The sequence below is a fragment of the Oryx dammah genome, unplaced genomic scaffold (assembly GCF_014754425.2).
Source record: "Oryx dammah isolate SB20612 unplaced genomic scaffold, SCBI_Odam_1.1 HiC_scaffold_7, whole genome shotgun sequence".
NCBI classification, from domain to species: Eukaryota; Metazoa; Chordata; class Mammalia; order Artiodactyla; family Bovidae; genus Oryx; species Oryx dammah.
The window spans coordinates 35,978,266-36,005,533 of record NW_024070191.1 but is presented as its reverse complement, the minus strand read 5'-3'; the positions used below and the strand labels follow the sequence as shown (position 1 = coordinate 36,005,533).

The 27,268-nt window shown below is 43.5% G+C and overlaps 1 protein-coding gene across 1 annotated transcript in view; it reads left to right on the top strand.

Moving 5' to 3' along the window:
- The first annotated feature begins 18 nt into the window (after positions 1 to 18).
- SLC20A2 (solute carrier family 20 member 2) overlaps positions 19 to 27,268 on the top strand; it is a 110,044-nt gene continuing 82,794 nt past the window's right edge. The window contains exon 1 of the mRNA XM_040243246.1: positions 19 to 138. The gene's annotated coding sequence lies outside the window, so the exon portion shown is untranslated. The remainder of the gene's footprint in view (positions 139 to 27,268) is intronic.

Genomic DNA, 27,268 nt, shown 5'->3' with positions numbered 1-27,268 from the left:
CGGCCGGGCTGCTCCGAGGGGGCTCTTTGCGCCGCGCCGGCGACCGGACGCGCGGACCCGGTTCCCGCGCGGACCGGACAGCGTCTGCTTCGTCACTTCCTGCCTGCCCGGCGGCTTCCGGAGGGAACGAGGAGCCAGGTCTTTCCCCCTCACCCACCCCGCCCCGCCCCGCTCCCCTATCAGGGCGCGACCCGGGGAGACGCGGCGACGGCCCCGCGGCCGCCCGCGGGCGCGTGAGTGCGGCCCGGCTCCCCTCCCCGGCCTCGCGGCGCCGGCCCCTCCCCGCGGCCCCCCGGGGCTCGGTGGCCCGCGTCCGGCCGCCCCGGCCTGGAGTCCACCTGCGTCCGGCCGCGGTGCGCCCGAGCGCGCGGGGCGAAGGGACGGGGGCTCCCGGGAGCCGTGGCGCCGGCCCGGCGAGCGAGGAGGGCGTGTGCCTTGGCCGCCCCCGCCCGGGGTCGAGATTCAGCTTGGAAACGCGAAGATTTTTTCCCCCCCCAGTTCGTGATGTGGGCGTAGGGTTACTTTTCGTATTGACTTAGGAAAGCACGTGCTCTCCAAACTGGCTTTTGCGCTTTCCCTGTCATCGTCAGTGATTCCCTGTCATCGTAAATGATGCGTGGCCGAAGCGACTGAAATGTTTTAAAAGCCGGATGCGCCCAGGATGATGTACTCTTGTCAGTTTAAGTGGCTTTGGGGTATAATTTTGTGTGTGTGTAAGGACTTGCAAAAAAAATTCCGGCAAGAGATGTGTAATGAATTTATGCAGGATTTCAGCGTCAGTATTGAAGTAATCAGATTTCAGTGGTTGGCGCAGCCTCGCAAGTAAATGGCCCCTTAACCACGAGGTTGAGGTCTTAACTGTTCATTTTGAGCCAGTTCTCTAGGATCAGCTGACTGCTGATTATAATTCGCACTAGACGACGTAGAGGTTGTGTCCTTAGTTGATAAGCAGAGATTAGAGCTAACATTTAACATTCTACCCCGTGGCAAGTTTTCTCTGCTGCTTTTCGGATCATTCTGTTCAAATTAAACTCACCTCTGTCTAGATGAATAGCATTGTTTGGTCTTTATTTCTAGTAGTAACACGTATTAGCTTGTATACATTATGTATACATAATCATGCTTTACAACTGTTTAGTATGATTACAAAGTTGGAAAATTAGGAACAGTAACACTGGGCAATGTTGAGTAGTTCTTGTTTGCCAGACTTGTTTCAAATCATCTACACGCTTTATCTCATTTAATCTTTGGGATAACTTTTTGCATAAACATAGGTTACTCTTAAATACTTGAGTACACGAGTTGGATTTGAATGTGTCCAAATGGTGAATATGTACATTAATTGCTTCTCTTTCTGTTTTTGTAAAACAAGGATGTTGGCAATATAAAATGACTGAGTAAATGTGTTTTTCAGGTTGGAAGATGGCTTTTCAATTGCATGAAATTGCAATTAGTCCCTTTATTGGAGTATTCAGTAGTTTCCAAAGCCCTGTGTGTCTTTTTTATCAAAGTTCCCATTACATGTCATTGTCACTCAATCAACAGGCTGTGCTTGGACGTTCAGAAAAAGTAAATGTTGGAAAGCCTTAATTGCCCCTGGTGAAAGGTCTCCTCTTAACCTGTTTAGTCTCTTAGTGACATTCCTAATTAAGGGGTTAACAAATGACATACAGGAAGGGTGATTTTCCAGTACCAAACCAAGGGAATAAAAAACAGTGGGTTGACTGTTACTTTGTTGATGAGTCTAACATTCATGGGTACATGAAGGTTAAGAATGTTCCTGTAACATATGTTGTAGGGGTTCTTATCTCATTTTTCAGTTTGCCTTTGAATGTCTTAAACATATTCGAGTCCAGTACTTTGGGCATTAAGAAATTTTTGACTGGATTTAATTGAGTAGTTTGGACATCCTTAATCAAGTTTATTCTGGGTCTTCCCTGGCCGTCTAGTGGTTAAGACGGTACTTCCAGTGCAGGGGGGCGTGGTTTCCATCGCTGGGCCGGGCAAGTTGCACAGGGCAAAACCAAAAAAAAGAAAAGATGATTCTGTTTCCAGGGGCGATGGTGGGATCCAGCAGTGTGCATCCTGTGAGAGTAGAAGCGGTTGAAAGGCCTGCCGAGGGTGAGGGAAGCGCTCAGAAACGTGTCTTATTTGTGATGAGAGCGTGTTGGACTTGACCCATCTTTGTATAGCGGTCCGCTATCAGTAAGGGATTGAGAACGCTTTTGCCAGTTGATATTTATAAGAGGTTCCTTTACCCGAAGGCATCCTCTTCCTGGAGGAGATGAGTGGAGGTTTGTCATCAGTGGAAGGCTGTAGAAGACAAAGATGCAAGTGTTAATCCTTCCGCCCATCGTGACTAACTGCTTCCTGCCACCACATGCATCTTCAGGCACTTCCCTGGGAGATACTTGATGTCTGTGGGCAGGCCCTAGTAGAAGAGGGAAGGAAGGGAAAGAGTGGCAGGAGACAGAGCACGGGGCTTTATGAACTGGCTTTCATTTGGGCCTCCATAGCCTCTGAAAACCTTTCCAATAATACTGACTGTGTGTTTCTGTAAACCTCTTATACGTTATTTGTGTTCAGAAGTAATAGAGAATGTCTCTTTAATGTGCTTCATAAACAGTGGAGCATATTGAGAGTACAGAACAGGAAAAGTTATTAACTTGTATGTTTGCCATTGTTGGAAGCCGGAGCGGCCGTAACGCCAGCCTTGGCTCCTGTCTGTGAGGCATTGAAGCGGTGTTGTGTGCCATCTGAGAGGAGAACACCCCTTCCTCCTTCCTTTAGAACTCAGCTGTCATGGGGACTGAGTGCCCTTGTACATCCTGCGGTGCTGGGGACCTCTTCTAGGTCCTTCATAGCCGTATCTCGGCCTGCGGAAGGTGTGCAGTGAATGTTTGTGGGATGACTAGGTATGCTGGAATCCGCTCTCTGTGCCCGCCTCTTGTGGAAGTCTCACTCGCCTCCAGGGGCAGGGAGGGCCACTGCAGGCTCGCCCTCTCCAGGGCCCCAGCTCGCAAGGAGCCCTTGGCATTCAACCCTTTATGGCTTTATATTGTTACAGCAGGAGTGTTTCCCTTTGTTTTGTTTCCCCACCCAAAACACAGGCTGCTCGAGGGCAGGGAATACATGTTTGTACAGGTCTGTGTTTGAGACCTTCCTTGTTCATCCGGTATAACAATCTATACCGAGTAGGTTCGTTTTTACCTCTTAAGTGACTAGTGGGTACCATGGGGGAGCGTCAGAAATACTCAAGGTGTGGTCCCAGGCCTCAAGTGAGTACTGTCTTATTTGGACAAACACTGTGTATACATGTGGAACAGTAGAAGAATTTGGAGTTACATAAAGCAAATAATCGGAGAAGGCAATGGCACCCCACTCCAGTACTCTTACCTGGAAAATCCCATGGATGGAGGAGCCTGGTAGGGTGCAGTCCATGGGGTTGCTAAGAGTTGGACACAACTGAGCGACTTCACTTTCAATTTTCACTTTCATGCATTGGAGAAGGAAATGGCAACCCACTCCAGTGTTCTTGCCTGGAGAATTCCAGGGACGGGGGAGCCTGGTGGGCTGCCATCTGTGGGGTCACACAGAGTTGAACACGACTGAAGTGACTTAGTAGCAGCAGCAAAGCAAATAATAATAGCTACTATCAGTGGAGTGCTTAGACTGTACTTTTGCATCTAGATTTATTTGACTCTCAAAACAATCCTGTTATCCCGTTATAGCCCCACTTTTTACATGGAGAATCAGGCACAGAGAGATTCAGCCACGTGCCTGAGATCATGATGCAAGAAGTAAGCTAGGGAGATGGGATGTGAACCCCAGGCAGCCTGGCTCTGGAATCAGTGTGGATTCTCCCCAGAGCTTTACTTTATCAAAGATAGAAGAGAGAGCTAGAACTTGACCCTAGTTTCTCAGCTGTACAAACTCTTTTACAATTTCAAAGTAGCATTCACAGTGGCAGTGACTCTCAGCTGCAGAAGCAGTGCCAGATTTTCTAGGCAGAAGAGGTTGATAATGAAATGGTTGAGGGGACTCTATTTTGATATGACTGAAAGCACCAAGAAGAGAAACCGAATTTTGCATTTCAAGGCTGAGTGCGGAGTAGGACTCTTGCGTGGTAGACTCTTGTTGAATTCTAGGACAGTGATTCACAAGGACAAAGGGCCGTGACTGTTTAGGATACTAATTCAGTGTCTGCTCATGTCAAATAAAACAGTACTGAATGAACTGGTTACTACCATTTTTTTAAAAAACGCTTTTAAACCCCTAGTGAATGTAACTTCCCAGGATGGGAGTGTCACGGAAGGCTTCTGGTGCCCATCTATCCGGTTGCCTGGTCCTTACATGAAATCTTGACCCACTTCTTCAGCTTGTCTTGGACAATCGAGCACACTCTTGGGGCCCAGAGGCCTCTTCCAACCAAGTCGCATTTCTCTGGTGGAAAAAAAAAAAAAGTAAAACAGCACTGTTGGTTTGGTGTGAGACCGGGAGGGAGGTCACTCGGAAGCCACGTGGACTTGGATGAGGGCCCGTAAACAGAGCCCAGCAAGATAAAGGAAAACGGTATTCTTCGAAAGCCCAGTTTTGTGTCCCTTTAGTTGGGAGACGACAGTGTTATCTTGTGGGTGTTGGGCGCCGACAGAGTCCACTGAACCCACACGACCCCGCCGATAGGGAGCACCGCCATTGGCCCTGGAATCCGAGGAGGAGGTGCCCTGGAGCAGGCCTGGGCCTGGTTAGCAGCTCTGCAGGTGCGTGTTCTGGGGGACACATCGCTTCTGCTGGGGGGGTCGGGGGACAGCCTTGTAATTTGCTCTCCTTTTAACATCAGCTCATATTCTGGGTGGCCTGTCAGCGAACATTCACGGCTGTGAATGTTCCCCGCAGTTGTGTTCTATTTAAGTATCCAAGGCTACAGCTGGGGCTAAAAGAATCTACATGGAAGTGTTGTTATCCAACTGGCATGTTAGCTTCAGTCTTAGTTTCGGCCTCTTCTCTGAACGGGGGATTTTTAGAGAAAGAGACGATGATGCAGTGATTCATTTGTCTTAAACCTGTCAAGCTGGGGTAATGCTGTCCCTCCTGCCCAGTTTTATGACCCTGAAGGGTGGTGGAGCGGCACCCTGACCAGGATGGCGGTGGTTTAAGCACGAGTGTAGACAGAACGACCCAGGGCTCCTTATGCGGTGACAGTCAGAGATGCCTCCACCTAATCCAGAGATTAGAGCTCTTGAGAGCCACGGCTGGAGGAGCAGCTGTATTTTAAGTCCTCCTCAGGTGATCCTGGTACCCATCATTGGAAGAACAAGCCCTGTATTTTATAGACGAGAGAATCAGGGCAAAGTTAAATGGCTTGCCTACAGCTGGCTCAGTGGTTTAAGATTTTGTCACCAGATAGTGTGCAATTTCAGAGTTTTATGGCTGGAAGAAATTTTCCAGGGCATCAATTCTGTAACTCACTTTATGGCTCCATATAAATCACACTTGTTCATACCATTTCCAAGTCAGATATGAACACAGGGAAATAATGTTTTCTCAAAGCCCATCTTCTGTCCTGGCCAAGGTGAAGATCACAATGTCAGTCACCAAAATTTCTTTATAATTTTAATGGATACTTTTTGTTAATTTCAGGAACAGCAAGTTATTTGCAGTATTTTTTATTATGTAACTTGTGATGCCCTGTAACATTTTTTTTTTTTTTGGAAACTATAGAATATTTAAAGCTGAAGTGAAAGATTGAAATTTTTTATGAGTTACTTATTGTTCAGTCTTAGTGAGAATTTTCACTACTTTATTAGAGTTTCTTTTGTTTTGAAATCTGGTTGATTTCTAACTGTTTTTTTTGTTTGTTTGTTTGTTTTCTTTTCTTTTCAGGGCATCTTACCTTGGAAGCAGCACAGTTTGGCTTCCACATCTTCTCTGAGCTTAGAGAACCCTTTTCTCACCATGCCGTCAGTAGGGACAGAGAACCAGGTTGGTTCCTTCAAGACGTGTCCCAGTGCCTTGGAACAGCAGCCGTTCCCAGAAGTAAATAATCATGGCAGATGCCTGTGAATAGACCGTAGGGCCAAGTGACCTGATATAATATTCATGGAAGAATGGTTAAAAAAAAAATGAAGAAAAGGCAAATTTCAAGAAGCAACCCAATGCCATTTAGGATTTTTGAGCAGCTGAAAGAAGATAGTTCTGCAAATACGAAGTGGCACTACTCATGGGTGTCTTACATGGTCTTTGTTAACCCATTGCTTTAGTGTGTACTGTTTGAGTTATTTTTTCCTCTACTGCTAAAGCTGGTAATCTGCTTACAATCAGAGTTTCTTTCTGTGTGGATAGGAAAGTAGTTGATATAATAGGGGAAATGGGATCTTGTATAGGATGCTGGCCCCAAACATTGACTTTCACTGAAGAATTCCTCGAAGTGCTGGATATCGAGGAATTGCTTCTTCTCAGTGATTGTTCAGAGCTCTGTGACTTCAGGTTCATTTCCTTTATCTTCCTCCGGCTTCTGTGTGTGCCTGCTTTTTCCTTGCAAGGATTTTTTGAAAAATCCGATGACTGTATTTTTTCAGCTTAAAAATAAAAATTATGTGAATCATAGCTTTGCAAACAGACTTTCCTAGGATCAAGAGTAGAGTAATTGTCATTCTTTTTCAGAATGGGTCTTTTTTTTTTTTTTTAACTGTTTTTATGTTCTTATTCGGTCTTTTGTTTTCTTCCTCTATTTTCTAGAGGGAAATGAAGCATGATCACTATGTTCTGTTTTTAGTTATGGAGGAGCCCAGATGCAGAATTTACAGGAAATTTACATCTTTTCCCCATTATTGTGCTAACCTTGTTTTAAGCTTCCATCAGACTTCTTTTCAGCAATATTGATGTAAAGGCCACGTTCTTACTCTGCCCTTTCTTTTTTAGGGCGATAGTAAGAATCAGGGATTTCTCCAAACACTGATAAGCCCAAAAAGAGAAAAAGTGAGAGAGGAAGATTTTGTGATTAACAAATGAAGCAGTTGATCATTAAGGTCATTGATGTGTGTGTACACATGGTCAGTGTGAAAATCAGTGTGGGTTAGAGCTAAGATGGTTAACAGACATGAGTAAATTGTACTGTTTTCAGCTCTTCTAACTTTTGCCAAGTCAGTTGACCTCATCAATACTTTTTCTCCTCTGGAGACTGTGGAAACCATTGTTCTTAATCAAGTTTTATCGAACAGAGGAACGAAACAAAACAGGTTTTAAAATTTAATAAAGTGAAATTCCTGAAACCGTTTGTCTTTTTTTTTTTTTTCCCCAATATTTCCTTTCACCTCACTTCTTTTACCTCACTCCTTCTTTTGCCTTTCTGCCCTAGCTAGTTGTCGCCTGGTCTCACTTTAGCATTTATTTCTCATCTGTCCAGAATTTCTTGTTTGGTGTCTTTCCTTCCTGCCTTTTTCTGTGACTCAGCCTCCCATCGAGAATGCTTTCTGTTCTCTTTAGCCTCCTATCCTTGGGCGTACCCCTTTCTAGCCAGCCCCTCCAGCCTTTTCTGGTTATCTCTTGTTGGTCCCCATTGCCCTCCTTGCCCCGCTCGTTTCTGCCGCCTCCCCTTGGGTGATGACTTCTCCCCCTTGTCTCTTCTGTCTGTAGAGCTCCCTGGTCTGCCATGGGTTTCATCGAGCTCTCATTCCTGCTCAGCACACTGCATTTGTGTTGTTTCCTTCCTATACCTTTTGTATATTTGCTCCATGAGCCTTTTTCTATTTTCCTTGTCCCTGGGTGGCAGGCATTACTAGATGAATTTGTTGTCTGTATTTGCATGGAACCCACGTCCTTGCTGTGTATTTCCTGGGTAGCCAGGATGAATCAGTTATTATTAACTTTCCTTGGAACATTGAGCTTCCTGTGTTTTCTGCTTCTAAGAATTAGATTGGTATTCTAGAAGACTAAGCTTACTCCAAAGAGAGGGTAATCATATGATGCTGGCATTTTTAACTTTTTATTCAAGAGTTCTTGCCATTTCAATTCACTGCCTTGCCTTGAAAGAGTAAAGACAGGCATTCAAAGCAGGTTTGGGGGTAGGGGTGGGTGGAAAATGAGAAGAGAAAGGTAAATACCACAAAAGGACACATAATCAATTTCTAGAAGTAGAAGGAAAACTAAAACCACAAACCGCAGACACTTAAGATTTATTAGGTAAAAGGTCCCCTTAAAGAATAAAAAGTATCAGTAATTCTGTGAACGAATGTTAATACAAGGTCATCTTTTTTTTTTTTTAATACTTTCAAGTTCTAAGACTTGAATAACAAAACAAACTTAATCTTGTAAATATTTTATTTTGAGACTTGATGTCTCCTTAAGTATTAACCTGTGTCATTTTGTAACAGTCTCAAAGTGTCATTAATAACCAACCCTGTTAGCTTCTTGCCTGGGAAAGCATATAAGTTGTATACTTTTGCCCCTTTGGACTCTGGAGTCCTGATGAAAAGGTAGCTTTTTAGCAAAATATTATGCTGCTGATGATTTACCTTGTCATATTTTTCGTTCATTCTTGCGTGTGTTATGAGTGTGGTGCTGTGTGTATAAACTACTGGAAGTAGACTAATGTGAGTACGGATGCCGCTTTATTAAACGTAAAAAAGGAAAACCCTGTAAAGCACACAGTGCGAGTTGCACAGTCGTCTCTGACTTTGCGATCCCCTGAACTGTAGCCCAGCAGGCTCCTCTGTCCGTGGAATTCTCCAGGCAAGAATACTGAAGTGAGTGGCCTTTCCCTTCTCTAGGGGACCTCCTCGACCCAGGGATTGAATATGGGTCTCCTACATTGCAGGCAGATTCTTTACCGTCCTAGCCACCAGTGAAGCCCATAAAATGCAGTATCTAAACACTCCTTTCAAGAACCACCCGACGAATGGACGCTGACCATACTGAAGCCTTTCTGCCAGGGCCTGCCCTCATTCTGATGGGGGTTGTCGGGTATCTTGGAGCTGACTCTGTCACGTTCACCACTTACGAGCAGTTAGTAAAAGCAACGTCAGAACCACGGTTAGGTACTAACTGTGTGCAGGCATGCCGAGTGCAGCACTGTGGTCTGAGGTTCCAGGGATGGGCAGGGTGTGGGCTCTTCTCTCCAGAAGCTCGTCACTGAGTAGGGAATTGTTGATGAGCAAACGATAGCAACACGGTGGGGCAAATGCAAACATATATTTACATAAGCAGCTGCTGTCACAGGAACAGATTAATTGGGAGAGTGAGAAAGTATAAGTCAGAAACCTCAGAATGTCAGATACAGTGTGTAGATAATGGGTGTGTGTGTTGTGATTATAAAGTCATCGGTGGTCCCTCCCTTATTACCTGTGTGAATCGGACAGCTTCCTTAAAGCTCTCAGACACAGTGTCTCCACTTAGAAATAGTGACAATCGTCTAGCAATCTTGCACGGGTTAAAGGAGGTAATATGTATAAGGGGCCATATGGTTCCTTTATGGGCTTCCCAGGTGGCTCTAGAGGGTGGTCCCTTACTCAATTGTTTAAAATTTGGCGAACACAACACCTGGTAGAGAACGTGGGAGATGAGTGCACTCTTACAGCGTAGATAATGCTGCTGCCCAAAACAGCTGGAATTCCCATTTCACATATGCTTTTATAGTTTTTAGGAAAACTTACCTTATTCAAAACCTTATAGTCAATCTCTCTCTTTTTTTTTTTTAAACCAGAAGTTTATTTCCCTTAGTCTACCTGCAGATGTAGTTCTCAATGACAGTTATTTCTTCCCATAAGTCACATCCATTCTCAAATTTAAAATTTGCTCCCTTAAGTGTATGTGATAAAAAAAAATATGCCATTAGCTTTTAAAGTGTTTAGCTAGAGTGACATCACTGGGATGGGTTCTCGTAACAACTGCCTTCAGAAAAGTTGGAGGAAGACTTACTGGAATGTGTTATAAAATCAGTCTTGGTGTGGTTATAATCTCAATGCCTGAATTTTATGTGAACCTGAATTTAGTTCCTGATTATATGTATGTTTTTGTTCTTTCAAAAGGTGTTTACATTAACTTCGTTCAACAGAACCAAACTGCACAATCTGCATTTTCTAGTGTAGTAGAAAAAAATTGACGGGCTTCCCTGGTGGCTCAGTGGTAAAGAATCCACCTGCCAGTGCAGGAGACATGGGTTCGATCTCTGGATTGGGATGATCCCCTGGACAAGGAAACGGCAACGTGCTGCGGTTTTCTTGCCTGGGAGATTCGGTGGACAGAGGACCCTGGCAGGCTATAGTACATGGTGTAGTGAAAGAGTCGGACACGACTTAGTGCCTAAACAATGACAACAAGGAAGAATTGGCACAGTGGTTTAATATTATTTTGCTTATGGTTGGATTCATCTCTTCCTAAATTAGCAGGTCTTAAAATACGGGTCTGTCTTAGACCATATGATAAATCAGGCTGGGTTAAGTTTTAGTTGGAGGCAAATAATTCTTCTGATCTGGGTTGTTTAGCTTTGTTACAAAAGTCCACTAATATCATTATAAGGCTTGTATTTGGGATAATTTTTAAATATCAGTATTGAGATGGAACTACCAGCCCTGAATTTTGATCAAAATATATATCTTGTCTAAAACATCTACAGTAAAGTTCATTGTTTGCAGTTAAGGGATTTAAATCAGTTTGGTTTGTGCTTTATGGCTGGTGTTAATTTGTATTGACATTCCATTCACAGGTAGGGAAACTGTATTTCCATAGCAAGGGAGACTTGGTACATTACTATTCTAAAGTTTAGTTTTAAGCTTGCTATGATCAGACAAGTGGCCTTCACTTGGTATTCTCAGCAGCAGTCCTGTGGGCGCGTTAATGTGTTTAATTGCCCTAATGATTGTCTAGTTAGCAGAGGCTTTGGGACCTCACAGCAGATTGTGTGGCATGGGCTGAGATACCGATCTTGTCTCTGAGTATTCTCTGTTACAGTCTTTGAGAAGTGAAATTTTTTTCTGATAATGTTTTTTTTTCTTGAATTTTTGTTATATTATTATTATTGGTAACAATAACAATTGCCCTTATGGAGCCTCAGTAGGGTCAGGCTCTTGACATACATTGAACTCTTTGCTACCACTCAGATAATTTCTAATAAAATTTGAGGTGATAAAGTGTATTTATGTAGTATATAAATACGTTTATGTTAATAAATAAGCAAATAAATGTTAGGCCAGTTCTGCAGACCTGTAGGCTTGTTGGGTTACACTTTCCCCACTGTTAAAATGAGGGCAGAGGAGGTGACTGAACTGCCCAAGGTCACACGGACGGTAAATGGTGAAACTAGGGTTGCACTCCAGGTCGGATTAAATTCCACACTTTACGTCACTTTTAAAATGTTTGCCTTTTTAAAATGTACTGCCTTTTAAAATGTTTCCTCTTGAAAAAGTTAAAGTTCAGCTATTTTATAAGTGCATATTATTTTGAACTGAGATGGACTCTATATAAATTCTATGTGAGACGCCTAATTTTTCCCCCAAATAAAGCAACAGTGTTCTTGAGTATGGAGGTTAATGAGGCTCAATGTTAAATGTGTCCAGTGCTCAGTGGAGAAACAAAACCAACTATTATAGAAAAGTACAAAGGAGGTGGTGAGAATCGCTAGGTCGGTGATTCGATGTATGGTTGGTCTTCCAGACTTTTTGGCATATAGATATGTATATGTGTATTTTTTCAGCAAAAATAGTTTTATGCCATGTGCTGTCTCAGTTCAGTTCAGTTCTGTTCTGTTGCTCAGTCGTATCCGACTCTTTGCAACCCCATGAATCACAGAACGCCAGGCCTCCCTGTCCATCACCAACTCCCGGAGTTCACTCAGACTCACATCCATCGAGTTGGTGATGCCATCCAGCCATCTCATCCTCTGTCATCCCCTTTTCCTCCTTCCCCCAATCCCTCCCAGCATCAGAGTCTTTTCCAATGAGTCAACTCTTCGCATGAGGTGGCCAAAGTACTGGAGTTTCAGCTTTAGCATCAATCCTTCCAAAGAAATCTCAGGGCTGATCTCCTTCAGAATAGACTGGTTGGATCTCCTTGCAGTCCAAGGGACTCTCAAGAGTCTAAAAGCATCAGTTCTTCGGCGCTTAGCTTTCTTCACAGTCCAACTCTCACATCCATACATAACCACTGGAAAAACCATAGCCTTGACTAGATGGACCTTTGTTGGCAAAGTAATGTCTCTGCTTTTGAATATGCTATCTAGGTTGGTCATAACTTTCCTTCCAAGGAATTAGCGTCTTTTAATTTCATGTCTGTAGTCACCATCTGCAGTGATTCTGGAGCCCCCCAAAATAAAGTCTGACACTGTTTCCACTGTTTCCCCATCTATTTCCCATGAAGTGATGGGACCAGATGCCATGATCTTCGTTTTCTGAATGTTGAGCTTTAAGCCAACTATTTCACTCTCCTCTTTCACTTTCATCAAGAGGCTGTTTAGTTCCTCTTCACTTTCTGCCATAAGGGTGGTGTCATCTGCATATCTGAGGTTCTTGATATTTCTCCCGGCAGTCTTGATTCCAGCTTGTGCTTCTTCCAGCCCAGCGCTGTGCTGTCTAGTAACTCATCTCTCATTTATTATATATTGGCCACCATTCCACAGCATCATGCGTTGATATATCTTCATTAAAATTGTCCTTTTCATTTTTTTAAAACGAATCTTTTTATTTTAGAACAGTTTGGGGTTTATAGACTGTTGCAAAGCTGGTACAGAGAGTTCGCATTTCCGCTGTCATCAACATCTCACCTTAGCGTGGTGTGTTTGTCAGGACTAATGAGCCAATGTTGGTACGTCGTTATTAGCCAAAGTCCACACTTCCTCAGACTTCCTTAGTTTTTATCTCTTGTCTTTTTCTGTTCCAGGACCCCGACCAGGACTACGTGCTTGAGTCCTCATGTCTCCTCGGGCTTTTCTAGCCTGGGACAGCCTCCTAGACTTCTCTTGGTTTTTATGACTTGGACAGTCTGCGGGGCACACTGGTCAGATATTGTCTCGTGACCCTCAGCTGGGATCTGTCTGGTGTTTTTCTCCTGGTTCAGCTGGGGTTGTGTGTCTGGGGGAGAGAGACTGCTGGGGCAGAGTGTGGTTTTCATGGCATTGTTTCAAGGCTACCTCCTGTCTACGTGACTTTAACCTTGGTGTCCTGGCTGAGGGGGTGCTTGTCAAGTTCTCCTGCGAACTTCCTCTTTGCCCCTTTTCCATCAGTGCTCTTGGGAAGAAGGCAGCCCCCAAGTCAGGAGTGCAGGGTCCTGCTCCACCTCCTTGGGGCGGGGCAGGGGATCTCCCCACGGTGTTTGGAATCTTCCGCACAGGGCGTTTGTCTGCTCTCCCAGTTACTCATTTATCCAGTCATTGATTTGTATCTTTGCAGACTGATGGATGTCTATGTTGCTGTTATAGTCGGGTACAGTACAATCGTATCACTCTAACGGCTCCAACTGTGGCCAATCAGAAGAGCGTTCAGTTGGTTCCTGTCTTCCTTGGCTATACCTTTTTTTTTGTAAGAATTTTTTTTGATGTGGATCATTTTTAAAGTCTTTAATGAATTTGTTACAACGTTGTTTCTGTTTTATGTTTTGTTTTCTGGTCATAAGGCAGGTAGGGTCTTAGCTCCCTGACCAGAGATCGAACCCCAACCCCCTGCATTGAAAGGATTAGTCTTAACCATGGGACCACCAGGGAAGCCCTCATACCCTGTTGTTGTGAGTTAATATCTCCCTTTCTTCACATAGCTGCTCGGTATTCCATTGTACAAGAATACGATAATGTATCTAATCCCCCTTTGGTATTCCATTACCATAATATTTAATCCCTCTTTGATAATTTAGGTATCAGGTTTCTCACCATTGTAAACAACGCTGTGATGAGCAGTCTTCAAAAACTGTACTTATGAAAACGTTGTTCCGTCATCCTGGAGCAGTTGCTGTGTTAAAGGGCCTGCCAGTGTTACTTTTCCAGTGTCCCTGACTTTCTCTTAAGGCTCTCTTAAGCAGATTTCTGAGGAGTGAGCATTTTCACCTGACCCGCGAAAACAGTGGTGTATTTATCACTGTTGTCGCCTCCCCTTTTGCTTTTTTTCCCATGTGATCAGGGCTGGTGGTGCAGGTGGCACCAGAGGCCCCGAAAGCTGCTCTGAGAATAAGTCTCCACTCTGTCACCCCAGCCTTAGCTGTCGGCTGTGGCCAATCTTGTTTAAAACTCCCATCCACTCCCCCCACCCCCCCCCCACCGTATTATTTGCATTGAATTTATGGATGGAGTGATGAAGGGCAGAAAGTTTCCTCTTGCTTTTTCTAAGCCAGACTGAAGCCAAGCCTAACTGCATTATTGTCTTTAAAACTATTTTATTGCAGACAAATACTCCTCTTGCTTATCCTTGTGGTTATTGTATGCAGATTCCTGTCTTCTGCTAACCTCATTCAGATTATCTTGACTGTCTTCTGACAAGATTGCAGACTTTCCCTTTTCTTTGTGAATAGGCTTTGTTATAATCAGCTTTGTTTTCCTCTCTGTGGTATTTCTGAATTTTGGCTCACTTTTATCCCCTATTTTCATTCATCGCACCTTTTAAAGAAGCGTCACCCTTCTCATTTCTAAGCAGACGCTTAAAGGTAAATAAAAAATAACCACAGTTTCTCATTCTTCTCTGGCCAAGTGCATCCAGTTATCCAGGGCTAATGTGTATCGTGGATTTTAAATTCTGAGGTTTACATCTGTAGCATTTCACCTACTCTGCCTGCTTTAAACTACCTTTTAAAGCCTTCTTGATGTCGTAATGACTTCTTTTCCTTAAAATCCTCTTTGCTTTGAGGTGGTTCTCTTAACTTTGATATCATTGCTACATGCCAGCTGCCTGACCTTGATTGCATCTCTCTGTTTCCTCATCTGAAAGTGAGGCTTTTCAACAGCAGCCCCCTCACTGGACCGAGTGTTGACTGGACGAGATCTGCTGTAGCGCCTGGTGTGTGATATTGCAGATATACTCTGTAAGTATTCCCGCCATCTTTTCCTCTCCAGCTATCTGGCATACCTCCCTTTTCTTGTCTATGAACGTAAAACTGTTAGTTGCTCATCTGTGACCAACTCTTTGTGACCCCAGGTCTTACAGACCGTGGCGGGACTGCAGCCCGCCAGGCTCCTCTGTCCGTGGGATTCTCCAGGCAAGAATACTGGATCAGGTTGCCATTCCCTTCTCCAGGATCCTTCCCAACCCAAGGATGGAACATGAGTCTCCTGCACTGCAGGCAGATTCTTTACCATCTGAGCCACCTACCATTCATTAGATTAAGGAAAATGGTTTATCATAAGTAAGTTTTATGCTTCCTTCAAACTCATTTTAAACTTTTTGTCTTGAAATGGTTACGGGTTCACAGGGAGTTGTAAAAATACAGAGAGGATACAAAAGGATACAAAAATATCCTTCACCCAGTTTCCCACAAAGGCAGCTTGTACAAGAGCAAAGACAGGACCTTGGTACAACCCACAGCGCTCACTTGGATGTCTCGTTTTACAGGCGTGCATTCGTGTGTGTGTAGTTCTCTACCCTGGTACAACCCACAGACCTTACTCTGTTGTCTCCAGTCTTACACACATGCGTGTGTGTGTGTATGTAGTTTTGTGCAGTTCCATCACATGTGAAACTGAAATTTGCTCAGTCACGTCCGACTGCAACCTCATGGACTCTACAGTCCATGGGATTCTCTAGGCAGGAATACTGGAGTGGGTAGCCTTTCCTTTCTCCACGAGATCTTCCCAACCCAGGGATCGAACTCAGGTCTCCCACATTGCAGGCGGATTCTTTACCAGCTGAGCCACCAGGGAAGCCCAGGAACACTGGAGTGGGGAGCCTCTCCCTTCTCCATCAGACCCATCACGTGTAGATTCGCATAACCCACCACCACAATCAGGATGCAGAACTGACACATCAACCCAAGGCTTTCTGCCTGCTACTCCTTCATAACTCTCTCTCTGCCCACCAGCCCTGGGTACCCACTCATCTCTTGTCCAGCTTTATAATTCTGTCATTTTGAGAATATTGTATAAGTGGAATTATGCACCACGTGACCTTTTGAGATTAGCTTTTTAAAGTCCTCATAATGCCCCTGAGATGCCTTCTCGCTGTTCTGTGTATCAGCAGTTTCTTTCGTTCTACTGCCCAGTACTGGTGCGTGGTAAGGATGCATCACAGTTTAACCATTTGTCCTTTGGAAGCACATTGGGGTGGTTTGCTGTTCAGTGCTATTACAATAAAGCTGCTATGAGAATCCACATGCAGGCATTTTGTGTGATCCCGAGTTTTCATTTCACAAATGCTTAGGAATACAGTTCTTTGATCAGACCTTTTTGGATGGGGTACTGAAAGCGTCTTTGAAAATACATACTAATACCATCCACACTTATATATAAAGGCAATTTAAGTAATATACGTTGTCATTGTCCTTTGTTTTAAACTATCTGTATGAATTGTGGCATGCATCCAAAGCATAGAATCCTGTCTTCTTTGTACTGTAATGTAATGTGTACTAAATAAATATTTCATTTGGCTAACGAATCCCCTTTCATATTTTATTAACATGTTTTCTCGGTTATATTATTGTTCTCAGAAACTAAATTTGAGTGGGAGAGATGTTTCATATAATGGTTTCTCTGGTTTTCAATTTTCTGTGATGTGGTAAGATGAATTTTTTAAAAATACCTCTAGATTAGCACACAAAAAAAGCAAGTCCATCATTGTCTAATGTCTGGCAACATTCCAGATAATCAGTAGGTCCGTGCTGATGCTTTTTGCTTTCCAACATCATGTTTGGGGTCCTAAGAGGTTTCATAAAATCATTGCCTCCAAGGTTTATAATAAATGATGAGTCATTATTCAGATGAAGCTACAAATACTCTTTTGACATGTGAAGGGCTTCTATTGATGGTAGCCATGGATTTAAGTAACTTTATTAACACATTTGGTATATTGTCACCCTGCTTATTTAACTTATATGCAGAGTACATCATGAGAAACGCTGGGCTGGAAGAAGCACAAGCTGGAATCACGATTGCCAGGAGAAATATCAATAACCTCAGATATGCAGATGATACCACCCTTATGGCAGAAAGTGAAGAGGAATTAAAAGCCTCTTGATGAAAGTGAAAGAGGAGAGTGAAAAAGTTGGCTTAAAACTCAACATTCAGAAAACGAAGATCATGGCATCTGGTCCCATCACTTCATGGGAAATAGATGGGGAAACAGTGGAAACAGTGTCAGACTTTATTTTTGGGGGCTCCAGAATCACTGCAGATGGTGATTGCAGCCATGAAATTAAAAGACACTCCTTGGAAGGAAAGTTATGACCAACCTAGATAGCATATTCAAAAGCAGAGACATTACTTTGCCAACAAAGTTCTGTCTAGTCAAGGCTATGGTTTTTCCAGTGGTTATGTATGGATATGAGAGTTGGACTGTGAAGAAAGCTGAGCACTGAAGAATTGATGCTTTTGAACTGTGATGTTGGAGAAGACTCTTGAGAGTCCCTTGGACTGCAAGGAGATCCAATCAGTCCGTCCGAAAGGAGATCAGTCCTCGGTGTTCATTGGAGGGACTGATGTTGAAGCTGAATCACTCCAATACTTTGGCCACCTCATGCGAAGAGTTGACTCATTGGAAAAGACCCTAATGCTGGGAGGGATTGGGGGCAGGAGGAAAAGGGGACTACAGAGGAGGAGATGGCTGGATGGCATCACTGATTCGATGGACGTGAGTTTGAGTGAACTCCAGGAGTTGGTGATGGACAGGGAGGCCTGGCGTGCTGCAGTTCATGGGGTCTCAAAGAGTCGGACACGACTGAGCAACTGAACTGAATAATTTGGGCCTCAGAAGTCCACATAAGGATGTTATGAATTATAGACATTGGACAGAATCAATTGATTTGATAATTTTTGGCTTTCCCAAATACAACTATCTTCTAGCCTTAAAGTAACTGATAAAAAGTTCTTTGTAAAAAAAAATGGAAGAAAGGAAAGAGAATGAAATGTAGAAAGCAGTGATTCTTAACTCTGTTCGAATTATCTCATTCGCTTTAAGAATGAAACAAGTAGCTACAACCAGGCCAATTAGAACCATTAAAAGTGCCACCCAGGCACTGGTGTTTTTAAAACACCCTTCCAGGTACTTCTGATGTTTAGCCAAGGTTGGGAACCCCTGAACCAACAGCAGTGTCTCTGCTCTTGTGTCTTTGCGTTAGAAGGGGCCAGTGTTTGCTTCATGCACGCATCTCCCACGTATTAGACGCCTGGGTTCTGCCTTCCTTTTCCTATGGCTCTGCCGAGATGGATGTTTTCCTAAGGGGGAAAAAAAATCACACCTGTGGACTCTGGACACATTTAATCTACACCACACAGCTTTCATAAGTATAACAGAAGAATGCCTGTGACGGTGAGTCAAGTATCCAAAACAGTGAGAAACTCAGAATCACTGAAAAGTCAAAAGGAAGTTAGATTTGGTCCAAGGCATCCCGTGGGTGGAAACCTTTTTGGGGACATCAGAATAGGTTTAGAAAACCTGGCTGAAGTGTCAGGGTGAGAGATCCTGTTTATAGATCCTGTGGTCAACTTTATTAGTTTCTTTTCTTTTAAGAATGTATTGCTTTGCAAAATCAGTATTTGTTTGTAACAAGTGAGAGTGTGCAGGGATGAACAACAACAACAACATCCATTCCTCCCCACCATGTTCACAGATGCGAATTCTTCTACACCTTTTCCTACATTGAAAAAAGTATGTTTAATGACATAAGACTTGTTAGGGTTTTTTTTTTTTTTGCTTTTCAAGTAGGATCATCAGTTCAGTCGCTCAGTCGTGTCTCACTCTTTGCGACCCCATGAATCGCAGCACTCCAGGCTTCCCTGTCCATCACCAGCTAGTCAGTGATGCCATCCAGCCATCTCATCCTCTGTCATCCCCTTCTCCTCCTGCCCCCAATCCCTCCCAGCATCAGAGTCTTTTCCAATGAGTCAGCTCTTTGCATCAGGTGGCCAAAGTATTGGAGTGATTCAGCTTTAGCATCAGTCCCTCCAATGAACACCCAGGACTGATCTCCTTCAGAATGGACTGGTTGCATCTCCTTGCAGTCCAAGGGACTCTCAAGAGTCTTCTCCACACCACAGTTCAAGCATCAATTCTTTGGTGCTCAGATTTCTTCACAGTCCAACTCTCACATCCATACATAACCACTGGAAAAACCATAGCCTTGACTAGACGGACCTTTGTTGGCAAAGTAATGTCTCTGCTTTTGAATATGCTATCTAGGTTGGTCATAACTTTCCTTCCAAGGAGTAAGCATCTTTTAATTTCATGGCTGCAATCACCATCTGCAGTGATTTTGGAGCCCCCCAAAATAAAGTCTGACACTGTTTCCACTGTTTCCCCATCTATTTCCCATGAAGTGATGGGACCAGATGCCATGATCTTCGTTTTCTGAATGTTGAGCTTTAAGCCAACTTTTTCACTCTCCTCCTTCACCTTCATCAAGAGGCTTTTAATTCCTCTTCACTTTCTGCCATAAGGGTGATGTCATCTGCATATCTGAGGTTACTGATATTTCTCCTGGCAATCTTGATTCCAGCTTGTGCTTCTTCCAGCCCAGCGTTTCTCATGATGTACTCTGCATATAAGTTAAATAAGCAGGGTGATAATATATAGTCTTGATGTACTCCTTTTCCTATTTGGAACCATACTCATTACATTATTCTAAAGCTTTGTTTTCCTCCAAGTAGGTCATGGCTATTTCTCCAGATCAATAGATCAGATCTAACTCTTGTTTTCAAAAAATGAATAACATTTTCAACATATATAATTTATTCAGCCATTTCCCTGTGGATGGATATTCAAGATGGCCCCTCCTTTTTTCCACCATAAACAGTGTTGTAACACGTATCTTTGTATGTATAACTTTTGTATCTAAAGTATTCTTATAACCTGTGGTTTGGTTTTTGTCAGATTTCTTAGTTTCTGTATATCTTCTCTGATAGAATTAGTGAATTAAGGTCAGTTGAATTCCAATTAATTGGCTTCATCAGGGCATTGTTGGGCATTAGAAAATCAGTTATTTTAGAAATGGCTCTGAATGGATCCTAATGACCATAGGTATTTTACATAGCTTCTAGAATTCCTAAGGTTTTACCTCAACAGGCCAATGGATGGGCTTCCTGGAGGTCTTGGAATCATCTGATGTTGACTGAAAAACTGTGTACATGTGACATCACTTTGCCGACAATGGTCTGTCTAGTCCAAACTATGGCTTTTCCAGTAGTCGAGTATGAACGTGAAAGTTGGACCATAAAGAAGCTGGGTGCCGAAGAACTGATGCTTTCGAGCTGTGGTGCTGGAGAAGACTCTTGAGAGTCCCTTGGACAGCAAGGAGATCAAACCAGCCAATCCTAAAGGAAATCAACCCTGAATATTCACTGAAAGGACTGATGCTGAAGCTGAAATTCCAATACTTTGGTCTCCTGATGCGAAGAGCCAACTCACTGGGAAAGACCCTGATGCTGGGAAAGATTGAAGGCAGGAGGAGAAGGGGACAACAGAGGACAAGATGGTTGGGTGGCATCACCGACTAGATGGACATGAGTTTGAGCAAGCTCTGGGAGATAGCAAAGGACAGGGGAGCCTGGCATGCTGCAGTCCATGGGGTCGCAAAGAGTCGGACCCAGCTGAGTGGCTGAACAGCAAATCCTTGTGTTGGCTTTCATCAGATTTTCAGCAGAGCTGTTCCCTCAAGAAAGACTGAAAACAGATAAAATCAGATGGTCGTTCTGAGCCTCAAGATTCTATAAAGGGATCTTTGGGACCACAGGGAACTTTTGAGTTTCTGTTGATAGCACATTTAAATCACAGTGTTCTCTTTCTGTAAAGACTGGATTGAGAGAAGTTTATCTAACTTTCCAGATGACATCAACCTAGGAGAGATGACTAATGCCATACAGAGCAGACTCTCGATTAAGAATCATCTGGATAGCTTGTGGCAGCATTCTAAATAAAATCAGCAAGAGGGAGCATCTGCAGGAGTCGAGGATTGGCTCACAGAGGCTCCTCCGTCCATGGGATTTTCCAGGCCAGAGTACTGGAGTGGGGTGCCATTGCCTTCTCCACCTGAGAAGATCAGCTAGAGTTTATTTGACCACAGGCTTCTGCAAGGCTCTCTGTGACGCAGCTGCTAGAAATGGGCGCTAGACCACATCTGGTGGTTGTGTTGATGCCTGTGACCCACGCTTTGGTGAGACACTAGCAGAGCAAGGAGATGAGTGATGGGCTGAGAAATGGAGACACTGAGGATCCCCCGGGAGAGGGGAGTTTGTTATTGGAGCAGAGGGAGAGGGTGTGAGAGAGCAGTGCAGATCAAGGACCGCCAGGACCAGAAGGTGGTTTGCAGAGCTTGTGCTGTGGATCTCAGGTGCTCGGTAAATATCTGATGAATGGAAATTACAAGGCAAAGGATTTTGACTCCATCTGAGCTCTAGTGAGGGCTTCCCCGGTGGCTCAGCTGGTTAAGAATCCTCCTGGAATGCGGGAGACTTGGGTTCAGTTCCTGAGTTGGGAAGATTCCTCTGGAGGAGGGCATGGCAACCCACTCCAGTATTCTTGCCTGGAAAGTCCCCATGGACAGAGGAGCCTGGTGGGCTACAGCCCATGGGGTTTCAAAGAGTCGGGCACAACTGAGCGAGTAAGCACAGTACGCAGCACAAGCACCTAGTGAGAGGTCTCCAGTGATGGGGTGGGGCCCTGGGAAGTCATGACTTCGAGCCTAGTGATGGGTGGCCAGGACCGGGGCTTTGGAAGGAATCGTGCTGTGAGAGAGAGGTTGTGCTGTAGGACTTTAGTACCCTTTTCATTGGATCATTGTATGTCTTCTCTCGGATACCTGAATTCTAGAAGAGGAGAAAATTCTAGGATAATGTTGCAGGCTCTTTTAAAGTACTTTTTTGATGCTTTTAACTCAAAGGCTACGTGACTGCCAGTACAGGTATTTTTAAAGGTGCCGAAATGTTGAACTGTAACAGGTTTTTATCTGAAACATGCAGTGCATAAATTATTCCACTGTTAAATCTGAAGTAACTAGTCTAGACTTGTAGTGTATGGTCTAAGAGTTTATTTTTGTTTCTTTAGAGAGGAGAAAAGCCACATTCTTTTCATGCTACAAAAAGAGTAAAAAAGGAAATTTCACCACTTCCTGGCTTCATTGTGGCCTCTGGGAACACAGGACACTTATCTCCATTGGGCTAATTGTTCTGAATCCTGATTCGGATGATAATAGCTCTGTGCGGAATTTGTGTCCTGCTTGTTGTCCACACAAGCCTGCACCTGAGTCTGCACACTGCCCTGCGGGAGTCTGCACACTGCCCTGCGGAAGTCTGCAGAAGTGTAGCTCTGATACTTCACTTGGTTGAGACGCAGATATCTCTTATTGTCGCTCAAATAATTGAAACAATGTCAGGATCCTTTAGAAATAAAGGATGGGAAGGTGGAAATTAATATTGTCAAGTTTTTTAATATAAAGTTTTGAAAGGGAAAAAAAAACCTGTATCTCACACTAGTCGTTTTAGAACAGGGTGGGAGCTGCTGCCACTTAGGACCAGGGTTTCCACTCCTTTTTCTGGTGCCAGAGATGTTAGGTTAGGGGTGGGCTGTGCCACCTGCTGGCTTGGCGACCCTGCTCTCCCGTCTTGTTTGCTCATTTGCAGAGAGGAAAGGGTAGCACTTACACCTGCAGAGCGGGACTTAGCACATGCTGGGACTTAGCACGTGTTTAGGGAGCTCCCTAAACATTCTACGGCTGTGTCTTCCACTGTACCCTCCTTGAGCTCCTTTCTTTTCTTTTTTTTTCCTGATTCAGCAGATAATGTCATTGATACATCTTGTACCATCTTGAACGTGGCATGTCTCAAGGTAATGTGTATATTCCCTCCCCTGCCCCTTCCTCCTCTCCTGCTGAACCTACTTCTGCTCTGTCCGCCTGTCTCTTCTGTTTTAATGAATGAGGCCTGCTCACCAGACATCTTGGGGGCTCTGGGGGCTTCCTCTCTGGGATTGAATTCCCGTTCCACCATTTCACATTGCCTGACCTTGGACAGGCTCCTTAATATCTCTCAGTCTCAGCTTCTTCAGTGATGAATAAGATGGCAGTTCATCTTCTAGAATTGGGAAGACTCACTGAGATGAATACATGTTACCTCTTAGTGTTGTTCCTGACATTTAAGTAAGTTGATCACTTACAACCCTCAAGCTGGAAGTATGGGCATCAGCCCAAATCCCTGTTCCTTCTCTTCACCTGGGAGTCATCAGTGCTATTGATTCTACCTCAAGTCTCTCTCCTCTTTTTGCTGCTGCTGCTAAGTTACTTCAGTCGTGTCCGACTCTGTGCGACCCCATAGACGGCAGCCCACCAGGCTCCCCAGTCCCTGGGATTCTCCAGGCAAGAACACTGGAGTGGGTGGCCATTTCCTTCTCCAATGCAGGAAAGTGAAAAGTGAAAGTGAAGTCTGTTGGTCGTGTCCGTCTCCTAGTGACCCCATGGACCGCAGCCCGCCAGGCTCCTCCGTCCGTGGGATTTTCCAGGCAAGAGCACTGGAGTGGGGTGCCATTGCCTTCTCCATTCCTCTTTCTAGTCACTGCTTTTAGGGTCAGGATTTCTTCGCTTGAATCCACTACTCAAAAGAGGTTCATAACCCCTCGAAATTATTTGTATATTTTTTGACATATGTGCATTTTTCCTTATGAAAAGGCTTTTAGCTTTTCTTTTTTTAAGGCTTTTAACTTTTATCACTCACTTTCACACAGGTTGGTGACCCAGAAAAGGTAAATACTAACTACTGGCGTAGACTCCTCTCTTTGTCTATATTCGGGAACCTGTAAATGGACATTCCTCCCCTGGTCTCTGTGCCTCTGATCTACTCTTTTATTTTTTAATTTTAGAATATTATTTACTTATTTATTTTTTCATTTTTATTTGTTGGACTCACCCATGGCGTGTGGGATCTAGTTCCTGACCAGGAATTGAAGCCATGCCCTCTGTGTTGGAAGCATGGCATCTTAACCAGTGGACCACCAGGGAAGTCCCTCTGGTCTGCTCTGCTCTCTGTTGCTCAGTTAACTTTATTATTATTATTATTATTATTGCTCTTGGATCCTCATCCTGGTTGGTTGGGTTGACTCCCTGTTGCCTGTAGTGGCTGTTCTCACCCCGACCACGTGCTAGAATCACGTGAGAAGACTTTTTAAAACGCCAACGCCCAGTCCCCATCTTGACCAATTAATTGATACTAGCAAATACCAGACATCAAGTCTGTCTTAAAGTTTCCCAGGAGATCTTGACGTGTAGCCAGAGTTGAGAGCCTCAGGGCGGCAGGATGGTGCGCTGATAAGAGTTCGCATGGCCCGCAGGGACCGCAGTCATTGCCTTTTCCAGGCTAATCTTCCGCCTCTTCCCCCGTTCACATCCTGTCACTTACACTCCGGGCACATAGTTCTTGCTGTTCTTAGAACAGACTGAGCTTTTGCCTATCCTGGTCGCTCTGCCTCAAATGCCTTCTGCTTTTTCTCTGCCTGGTCCTCTCCATCACAGACCCTCCCCTCAATGCCAGAGACAGTTGCAAGCCTCCTTGTGCAAATTCCTGTTACATAGGCCTTACGCTATATTAGTTATTTCTGTGTTGGTCTGCCATACCACACTGAACTCCTAGAAGGTAATATCCTCATTTATTTCATCTCTCTTGGGCTTGGCACCAGCTTGAGAAGCTCCCTGAGAGTCTAACAAATAAATAAATGAAAGAGGAAAACAGCAGCCCACTCCGGGGACCAGGAAATTTATGGGGCTGGGGAGTGTGAGTAAATATAGTCCAGCAGGTGGGGTGAGGAAGGCTTCGCAGAAGTTTTATCCTCTAATATTGCTTTGAATTTGCTACAACACTGCCTCTGTTTTATGCTTTCAGTTTGTTTGTTGTTTTTTTTTTTTTTGGCTGGGAAGCATGTGGCATCCCAATCCCCAGACCAGGGATCGAACCCGCATCATACTCGTGGAAGGTGAAGTCTCAATCACTGGAAGGCTAGGGAAATCTTCTCTACTGTTGCCATTTCATACTTTTGTAAAAAGGAAAGATCCGTGTATATGTTTTTCTCATGTGGGACTGGGAAAGTCGAGACCAGCTTTGAGAATAGCCCCAAACACTGTTGAGAATAAAGTCACGTCATATTTGTCTTCAGAGATGGTCCAGAGATTTCTGAATGAGAGATGGAGTCAGCCGCTTCGATGATGGCAGCTGTTTATTTTGCCCAGTGGATGGTCCCAAATTAGTTACTGATTTAAAGATATCCTTATATGGACAGCCCTCCAGACATTATACGTTTCTAATTTTGATCTCACCTCTGGCCTTTGTGTTTTAGCTGCCGCCTTCTCTTGGCTATTTTTAATGCTTTTTTTCTCAGTGTGTCTCGGAATTGTCCAACACATTCTAAAGAATCATGACTTAAATTTGACTGACTCCTCCTTTTCTTCAGTGGCCAGAATTAGTTAAATTTTGAAAGAGATTACTTTTCGTAAATAATCTCAGAGAGACTCTCTTGGATATTGTGCGGGAGGATGTTTGAGGTTTTATCCTAATTATTTTACTGAACACTGGCCCACCACTCCACTCTTAGGAGAAGAGATGGCTTGTTTAACACTTATACAAGGAACAGTAAGTACTAATCTGATGTCGTGATTTGCATGTATTTCTTATATGGTGCATATGAACGACTAGCATACTCTTTGTCTAACTGGCTGTTTATTATCCTGTAATCCTGTTATCATATCTTAGAGTTGAATAATGAGAACAAAAATTTTCTTATTCAGAATCGAAGTATTGGTTGGAATTTATTAATACACTGCTCTTTTATGTATCCATCATCTTATTTAAAAAGAGGGTTTTTTTTCTTCTTTTAAAAATTATAGTTGTACAATGTTTTATAAGTAACGGGTCTACAGTGTAGCAATTTACAACTTTTAAAGGCTTTGTTCCCTTTATACTTACTATAAAATATTGGCTGTGTTCCCCATGTTAAGCCTTAAAAATCTGGATTTATCAAGAATTCTTCGTTTCAGTGTAGTTTACTTGAAAAGATCTTAAGTAGTGAAACTGAAAAGATTAATTTTTAGTTAGTTTTTAGGAGCCTTTTTTAAAAAAAAAAACAGATCTGACTCAAAGAATTGGGTGATGTTCCCTCTCCTGGCAATTGGAGAGACAGGAATAGAATGTCAAGAAAAAGAACAGACCAAGTCTTACAATGTGAGCATTAAGGTCTAAAATGGGTAATTGTCTCCTGTTTCACAGTCTGCAGGAACCACAGATACCCGAGTACTGCTTGTCCACCCCTCCTTGTGTGAACCAGGGTCTCTGTAAAGAAGCTGGTGTCTGTGTTTCAGAGAACAACCTCTTGGATTATTATGATTACTGGGCTGTTACAGTTCTGAGAGCTGAGTTGTTAGTCCTTCTTTGCTTATTGCTGATATTTTGAAAAATGAGCCTTCATGGGAGCGTTTGTTAAAATGAAATACACAGTGCTTGAGACAGAATCACGTACATCTATCTCAAGAGATAGCCTCCACTCCCCATATAGAAACCTCCTGGATTCTTGTAGCCAAGTGAAGTTAGAATCTCTTACAAATATTTCAGCTCCTGTAATTTGAGGTTGATTTTGAGCCACTTATTGCCAAAGTGACCACTTCTCAGTGTGTCTGTTTGGGAATGGACTGCATCCATTGACAACAAAAATATTAAAAATTAGAAAGTAAATTCTTGAAATTCTTGATTTCCCAACTCTTTTGGTAAACTGGTACCAAGTGTTGTGTTTCCCCACACACTTGGGCATTTTAGGAGGGCTTGGCAGCTTGAGAATAGAATATAGGAACCCTGAGCACTTACTTGAAATTATTATTTGTAAAACATTGCGACTTTGGACTGCTGTTAATGAGGGTCCTTTCAGCTTTACCCTGCAAATTTCCTCTAAAAACTTAAGAGTCCCAAAGTAGGATAGATTCTCTACTATCTACAGGTGGTTCAAACACAAGTTCCCCTTCCTTATTATTTTATGTAGGTAAAATATATATTTTTAAAAATCTGTGCCAAGTACCGTTCTGAGTGTTGTGTGTGCATTAACTCATTTTTACAACAGTCTGTTAACTTGCCTTTGGTGGCTCAGTTAGCAGGTAGTGAAGTTGGGATTCAGATGAACCCAGAAGGGTA